The following is a 7711-nucleotide window of genomic DNA, read 5'->3' on the forward strand; positions in this document are numbered from 1 at the left end:
ATAACATGAACAGCATACACACCAAGATCCTCCCAGAAAGCTGTACTACATTAATCCCATCAGATCCATCCATCGTGTACAGGAAGAACACAACAGCACGCCGTGCCTCCTATCATTGGAAGTGTTAGCTCTCCTGTCGTCAGCATGGCACAGTGTGTACACCCGTCAGATTATTACTGTGTACCCCATAAACAGGTGCAATTAAAGTTATAGGTAATAAGTAAATACAGAGCACAGGGCATGTGATATTTATTGGTGCCTTTGTTTTTCCTGGCAGGAGATCTCCAGGCTACGGGCGACACTCCTGATATACGGCACCCAGGTCGGTGGTCGATTCTGTGCTTCAGCCTCCTCGGCAGGCATGGCGTAGGGATGACCACCCCAGGCCTGTCCCCCATCCTGCTAACCTGAGGCATGAAGACAGTCACAGCTGGGGTCAGCCAGGAGAGGAGAGCGGAGCGCAGCACCTCAGCCACAGTTACACCCTGTAATCAGGAGACAGGGAGAGGGAGTGTCTTGTCTCCATTTGTCCACACGGAATTCAGCTAAATGTGGGTTCTGGCTGGCTGCAGGAATGGGGCTGGTGAGCAGCAACAAGCATCCCAGCCTGCTATGAGCCAGACACACCGAGCAAGCATGGCTGTGGGTTCTCTACCTGCCCTCTGCCCAGAGCCCTGGCTCCTCACTCCTCCTGGCCGCTCGGAGAGTTCCCTGGCAGTCAGAGACCAGAAATGCCTCTGCAGCGTGGTACTAATCCCCAGTGCTGTTCTCGCCTGCCTGCCTTCCGCCTGCTCGCAGCGCTTGGCTCCTTCACTTAGCTTTGTCATTGAGTGTTTGAGTTTCCTGTATATTTGGATGGTAGCTTGATCCGATAACCAGGTTTCATTCTGCAGGTTATCTTTCACCCTCTTGCTGTGCGGAAGTAGTCACTCGTGTATGTGTGCATTTGACCCTGACAGTGCGTGGCACTGTAGAAAGCCAGTCCTTCTAGTATATTGTAGAGCTGATCTGTGCTTCTGTGTTCCTGAGCTCGTCTTCAAGGTAAGTGAAAGCAGTGATTAGCAACCCGAAGTGGGAGCACACTGGTAGAGGAATTCAGAGGTGAGGGTAATTTTTAATAAAAGCATGTTCAAGGTAGCAGTGGCAGATCTGTAGGACAAATGAACCTACTGTCTTCATTAACTTCAAGACAGAGATGAGAGAAATTGTGTGATGTAACATTGTACAGCCAATTCAACGCCTTCCAGTGAGAAGAGGTGGCAGAGGTGGGGGATAGGGCAAGGTTTTCTTGTTATTCATGTGTAAAGGCTGGAGAACAAGAGTAGAGGGGGAGAGGAGGGCCGACTCCATGCTATTCCTCCATTCTACCAGTAGAGGGCACCAGCACACCCAGCTCCGCTCGTCCCCAGGTCCTCGGTGCAGCTGGCTGTAGAAATGGCCTCTCCATACACCACCCAGGACCCACAGTCCGCAGTGAGGAGAAGACACTTCCAGAGAAAACAGCAGGATCAAAGTCCAGGGAACTCACTGGCAAACGAATGCGACCGCCGGAACCCTGCTGCGTCCATCTGGTCCTTTCCCACGTCGAAGAAGGAATCCACCAGAGAGAGAAGTTGCTGCACGCAGCAGTCACTGCTAAAAACAACAACCAGGAAATCCTGCTAGGCAGGCAGCGCAGAGGCCTCCCTGCTGGGATCGGGGCTCCGTGATGGGCAGAGCAGAAGTAGGAGCAATCTATACAAATAGATAGATGATAGAGGGATGATGGAGAGAGATGATAGGGATAAATAGATGGATGATAGAGTTAGATAGATGACAGAGACCGGCAGATAGATGATAGAGACAGATAGATACAAATAGTTAGATGCTAGAGATAGATGATGGGTAGAGATGACAGAGATAGTTAGATAGGTAGGTAGGTAGGTAGGTAGGTAGATAGATAGATAGATAGATAGATAGATAGATAGATAGATAGATAGATAGATAGATATAGTATTTAGGTAGAGATAGAGGATAGATAGATTAGAGATAGATAGATTCATGGATAGATACATCGATAGGTAGATAGACAGATGGTAGGGAAGTGTGGAGGGTACAGCAGTGGAGTGACTTAGTTCTCGCATTCTCAGCCCCTTGCGGCTCGGGTTGGAGGTCAGGGCTCTGCCTTTGCATCTGACAGCCTGTACTTCCTAGTCCACCTCTGCCCTTGGGAGCAGGTAGACCAGGTCAAATTCCCAGGGAAGGAGAGGCCCCAGCTACGTGCTTCAGCCCCTCCTCTTTCTGGGGCTGATTCCTGCATGTAACCTGAGTGCAGACACACTCTTCTCTGCCGGTGTCACTGGTGTTGAAATATTAAATGAAGAATTTGCTGTGAAATCGCATAGAACTTCAAGGCACTGCAGAACATGAGTAAGGACCTGTGTGTTTCGGGAATAAGGGAGGGGCACCGCATTCCTTTTGGATAGGAATAAACAGCAGAGATTTCTGTCACATTGGGGAAAACCCTAAGGGAGACCTTAGTAACACCCTCTCACTAAGAGCAAATCAGCAGCCTTAGTTGCGGAGTGTGGCAGCTCACCTCTGTAATCCCAGCTAGGCTGGGAGGTGGAAACTGGGAGGAGGAGGACTGTGGTCTGAAGCTGGCTCAGACAAAACGCAAGACTCTGAACAATAACCAGTCTCAAAAAGCTCTGGGGCGTGGCTCATGTCCTAAGAATGCCGGCCTAGACAGCGTGAGCCGGAGTTCAAATCCCAGTGTGACCAATGTAAACACTTGCTCTCCACCGAGGGAGGAGCAGGGCTGCATGAGAGAGGAGCGTGCACCACACACACTCGGAGCAGCGTCTACACTGCACAGGGAGGCCCCACCGTGCTGCACATCGGTGAGCAGCAGGGCACAGGCGAAGGGCACAGGTGAAAGTTCTCTCACACACTTTCTGTTTGTGCGTCTGTGTCTGGCCCTGACTTGGGGACGCTACACTGAAGCCAGTGTCCCGAGTTTGGTGAACTAAGAGCAGGGGTCCGTGTTTAGTGGCTTGTGTTTGGTGACCAGACACAAATCCAGGCTTAGCTAGTTAACAGATGTGTTAGTGCATTTCCTTCATCTTCGGAATTAAAAGTACTTCTTATCTCAGAGTAACCTTGAGAAGAATTGAGATGCCATTTATGAATGGGCTTTCTAGAGAGGACTGTGAAAATACAAAAGACTGTCAAAATAGAAAATCTACTCTTTTTTTTTTTTTGGCCTTAATTCAGGCAAATCTCAGACTACTAACTTGACACCCATTTGGTGCGTGAAGGATAGATTCCTTGCTGCCCAGATCCTAGCTCTGGCAATTACTATCCCCTAAGTCAAACTGCCACAACCCCCGAAGAAAGGCTAAAATGTGATCATTCTCATTTTGGCTGTGAGCATGCCCAGAGCAGAACCACCCAGGCCATTCAAGCAATCAGCCCTGCTAGAAATGGATGCATGAGAAACTCCTTGTCATCACTTACAAAACTCTTCCCGAGAGCCTCACACAAACCTTTCATACCTATAACGATCATGCAGCCCCAAAAACGTTGTTGTAAGGCTCTCTGCCCCACAGCTGGCGCTTCACTGACACCCCTTGGTTTGCTCTAAGTCTGACAGGGGTGGAGCACCCCACACGTCACCCCATTTGCCCCTCAGAGCCATTCTGTGATGCAGGCACTGGGTGCTTTCATTTCATAGATGGGAAACCTGACTCTCATAATGGCCAAGCCAATTGCCGTGGCCACATCTTGCAAGGGGAAGAGCTGGTGTTGCAAACTAAGCCGGTCGGCTTCTGAGGCCTTGTTTTCCCCACGAAGCGCAGCTCCCTTTGAGCATCGCCTGTTCAGGGTCTGGGCACTTCAAGGATTCCCAGAACCAAACAGAGGACAAGGAAGCTTTCTCAGATCTGCTTCCTTCCCCTAGTCAAAAAGTGCGCGTGAACTCATCCTTCCCAAACGCTTGACTGGCAGCCCGCAGGTCCTGACCAGCTGGTTTGGGAGGAGGCACATAACTCCATCTTCACCGGAGCCCTGTAATACCGACATTTCCAGTCCGTGCGTCACATGTGCATAAAGAGGGCCCTCCCTCCCTAGAGCCACCAGAAACACAACCTCCAAAGAGACTTTCCATCAGCTTCCTGACGTATCACTAGACAAGAGCCAACATCTTCTACCTCCCAAACCAAGACCTGAAATTTCCACCCATTGAACACAAAGCACCTGTCCTCTGAACTCTAGGGATAAAGCAGTGGCAGATAGGCCTTTAAAAATCTCACACAGGGCTGGGAAGTTGGCTCAGTGGTAGAGCGCTTGCCTTGCATGCCTGAAGCCCTGGGTTCGATTCCTCAGCACCACATAAGCAAAAAGAAAAAAGCCGGAAGTGGCGCTGTGGCTCAAGTGGTAGAGCACTGGCCTTGAGCTGAAGAGCTGAGGGACAGTGCTCAGGCCCAGAGTTCAGGCCCCACAACCGGACCAAAAAAAAAAAAAATCTCACACAGCCCACGTGATTAACAGCCAGTCAACTTATCTCCTCATAGCTCTCCTGCTCCATTAGACTATTTCCCACATGTCTTTCTTTTTTCTTTTCTTTTCTTTTTTTTTTTTGGTCTGTCATGGGGCCTGAACTCTGGGCCTGGGCGCTGTCCCTCAGCTCTTCAGCTCAAGGCGAACACTCTACCACTTGAGCCACAGGGCCACTTCTGGCTTTTTCTTGCTTATGTGCTGCTGAGGAATCGAACCCAGGGCCTCATGGGTGCAAGGCAAGCGCTCTACCACTGAGCCACCTTCCCAGCCCCACACACATCTTTTTTTTACAAAACAAAAACAAGTTGGATCACATTGTATCCAGAACCTTTGCTACCTTCTTGATGCCCTTAGAAAACACTCCAAGCTCCTCCAAACAGCCCCCATGCAGGGCCTTTAGGTTTCCCCCCCCCCTCCATGCCCCATGAGGGCTCTGCTTCTAAACCACCCCGGCCCACACATTTTCTCTTCCATTTATTCCCTGGCTTTGACCCGGCCAGATGCTCCTCAGCCAGCTCTCTGTCTTCCCAAATACTTGCATTGTTCTGTGAACATTGCTTCTAATATTGGAAGAAAAACAAATGTGAGAGGCGAGAGGCCATACGTCCTCCATCATGAAGCCTAGCGAAGGCCGGCTGCGCCCGCCCGCCCCTCCCGGGAAGACCACAGTCAGCCCGTCCTGGGCCCCAGGGGACCAGTCCTCTGAGCAAGGAGCACCGCAGTTACAGAGCCACTCACTCCAGTGTCTCTGGGCCCCTACCTGCTCCCATGATGTAGGGCAGGGCCCGCGCTGTGGATCGCTGTGGTGATCCTGGCAGGTCCTCCCTGCCGGGCTTCAACTGCTGCCTGAGAACCCCACGGCTCAGATTCACCCTACCACGACTGCTCCTTTCTCCCCACAAGCCCTGCTTTATACCTGGATCACTTGAGGAGCATGGGGAATGCACCCAATTTCTTTACTCAAAAACATCCCTACGGCCTGGCTTGACTCTTCGCCATGTGAGTGTCAGCTCCATCAGCACCCGGAATTCTCCGAGTGGCTCACCGTCTGCCCAGTCCTCTCCTGGAGCCTGTCATGCCCGTCATTTAGTGAGGACACAATCGCTATTTCCTGATAGAAAGTTGCTTCTGTAATAACTCAGTGAAAACTTGCAGAATGACACATTATAGTCGTGGTTTCTTTTGTATCTTTTGCTGCAGCTCTGACATAGTAGAAATAGTTTTATCTTTTAAAAAAGTAGTTACACATACAGATAAGGTTCTTGCCACACACTTACATGATAAGCAGTAGAGGAGTTAATTAAGGAATGAGTGAACTCTAGGTTTCCTTCCACGGTCTCCTCTGCAAGAAGAGAAGGTACAGGAGACAGCTTCTGGCACAGCTCCTACACCCAGTGCTCTGCTGTGTCCATGTCACACAGGGCATTGTCACATGTCACAGAGGACAGCCGTGGTCACACAGGACAGTCATCACATGTCACAGAGGACAGCCTCAGTCTTAGAAAGCTGGAGTCTCGGCTTCAGGGAGCTACCTAATATAACATTTTCTCAAATTCAGAAGGATAGGTGAAGGAGAGATCTGAAAGCTCTAACCAGAGTGTATCTTTTCCCCAAAATTACCACATATTCCAAAGGCAAAGTATGTAAATCTCGGGTGAGGTGGCTTGATCAATAATAAGAAACCAATTTCCTGAGTCTGCTTTTTTTTAGCCACTTAGTTTTGTTAAGGAGGCTGGCTAAGAATATGATTTTGAAGCTAGGTTTGCAGAAGTCTTTCTGGTGGGAATAAAGTCGATATTCTCCTAGAGGTTAAACAGATTTCCGTAGCCACAATAGAGAGGAGATGGATAGATGATAGAAGGAGAGACAGAGACAGAGAGAGGATAGACAGACAGATGATATATACTCTTTCAACAATTAACCTGTTGTTCAAACATTGTTGTGAGACTGTACATATTACAGAACTGCAGTACTGTCAATAAATAGATTGTGGGTATTTTTTTCTTTGAATCTGAGTTTATGGTCTATCTCTTTCACGGTGTTAAACTCTTCCATTAAAACAATCTTTTCCGAAGGATGGCCAATAGACACATGAAGAAATGCTCAACCTCCCTAGCCATAAAAGAAATGCAAATCAAAACAACATTGAGATACCATCTCACCCCAGTTAGAATGGCTAAAATCAAGAACTCTAATAACAACAGATGCTTGAGGGGATGTGGACAGAAGGGAACCTTACTGCATTGTTGGTGGGAGTGTAAACTTGTTCAACCACTTTGGAAAGCAGTATGGAGGTTCCTCAAAAGACTCCACATAGAGCTCCCCTATGACCCAGCAATCCCACTTTTGGGCATTTACCCAAAAGTTTACAAACAAGACCACACTAAAGCTACCAGCACGACTATGTTTATTGCAGCACTATTTATTATAGCTAAGATATGGATGGGACCAACCCAGATGTCCCTCAGTAGATGAATGGATCAAAAAAATGTGGTATATATACACAATGGAATTCTATGCCTCCATCAGAAAGAATGACATTGCCCCATTTGTTAGGAAATGGAAAGGCTTGGAAAAAAATTATATTAAGTGAAGTAAGCCAGGCCCAAAGAAACATAGGTCCCATGGTTTTCCTTATTTGCAATATCTAGTATATGTCTGAGTCAAGCAGAAAAGGTCAGATAAGGTGATGTTAGGGAAATGAACCCTAAGATATGTATTCAAATGTTTTTTTCTTTCATGCGATTGTTTCTAACGCATTTATAAGATTATTTCTTTGTTGCTTTGTATGTCCCTCCCCCACAGTATAACCCCTGCTTTCACTGAATTTGATGTTGGTATAATTTATGGAGGGGAAGGGGAAAAACAAATCGTTTAAATAGGGATATAGGTGGACCCATTGCAACAATAAGATGTACAAGTCATGTCAAAAGTGAACTTTACAACTTTGGTGTGGGGAGGGAGGGGGGAGGAGTGGGGAGGATTGGAAGGGGCGGGGGGAGGGGGGAGGATGGGAAGGGATGGGAAGGAGAAACAAAGGAGGAGGCTACAATGCTTGATAAGAAATGTACTCATTATCTTGCCCATGTAATTGTAACCCCTCTGTACAGTATTTTCACAATTAAAAAAAAAATCTTTTCCAATAAAATAAAATCCCCAAGACAGGAGGGAG

General features: G+C 48.1%; 1 long non-coding RNA gene across 1 annotated transcript; it reads right to left on the bottom strand.

Annotated features, from left to right (window-relative positions):
- Positions 1–248: 248 nt before the first annotated feature.
- LOC138823093 (uncharacterized) lies at positions 249–5903 on the bottom strand. The gene is made up of 3 exons (XR_011370741.1): positions 5817–5903; positions 1529–1635; positions 249–485 (listed from the first exon to the last, which is right to left on the bottom strand). It is a non-coding gene; the product is annotated as an uncharacterized lncRNA (long non-coding RNA).
- Positions 5904–7711: the final 1808 nt, after the last annotated feature.

This window comes from Dipodomys merriami, unplaced genomic scaffold, assembly GCF_024711535.1.
Source record: "Dipodomys merriami isolate MVZ:Mamm:240054 unplaced genomic scaffold, mDipMer1.0.p SCAF_12, whole genome shotgun sequence".
Classification (NCBI taxonomy): domain Eukaryota; kingdom Metazoa; phylum Chordata; class Mammalia; order Rodentia; family Heteromyidae; genus Dipodomys; species Dipodomys merriami.